We start from the raw sequence: 914 nt of genomic DNA on the forward strand, positions 1-914 counted from the left end.
AAGCGTCGCGACGCAAGCGTCCCAGACAACCCCGAGAGGACCCAGACGACGCGCCGCAACCGGTGCGTACACCCAACTACACGCCAATCCTTGCTTCTCCTCTCCTCTCCTCTCCTTTTCTTTTTCTTCTTCCTTTTCTTTCCCTTCGCCGCGTTTCATTTCTTTGTATTCCTTTAACAACTCGTCATCTTTGATTCCTCCCTCGCGAGCGAAGAATTGCTTTTATCGAAATTATAACCTTCTCTTCTTATTTCTCGAATTCAATGAAACTGGGATCGATAATTCAATAGTTTCGAGTATGATGGAACGATATATAAAGAAAGCATTTCTCTCGAATCTTGCTTTCCTACTCGAAACTGCAGACCCGCGTGCAAAGCATGAAACTGTTTCTCTCGCGTTTGTTCGCGATTCGATCGAAACGTTTCCTAACCCGGATCCTATCGCTTCGAATCGGATGCGCGATTTCCCGGCAATGGCTCGACGCCTGTATCCGGATCGCGCCATCTGCCGTGAGATGAATCGTCGATTTCGCACTGGTCGAGCTTCTTCTTTTTTCCCGTTAACGACCTCCCCTCTCTCTCACCGCTTCCTTCGAAACTATTCGACGAAAGAGAAAGAGAGAGAGAGAGAAATAGAGAAAACCTCGAAATTCCGCGCGTAAAACAGGCTTAAAACAGTTCCACGACGAAAAATACTTAAAATTTGTCGAAACTTCTACGACGAATCGAAACAATTCGGGTTTATCGGTGTACAGGAAGCAAGGCTCTTGGCTTCGACTTGGCCAAGACTTGGCGGAGGGAGAGACAAACGAGATCGGCCGGTGTCAGACGCGACGATATTAATGGAGGCTCGAGTGCACTCGCCGCGCGCATGAGGTACGGTCTCTGCTCCGGGCAGAAACGTTGGTGAGAACC

The sequence above is a fragment of the Apis dorsata genome, unplaced genomic scaffold (genome assembly GCF_000469605.1).
Source record: "Apis dorsata unplaced genomic scaffold, Apis dorsata 1.3 scaffold_964, whole genome shotgun sequence".
NCBI lineage: Eukaryota > Metazoa > Arthropoda > Insecta > Hymenoptera > Apidae > Apis > Apis dorsata.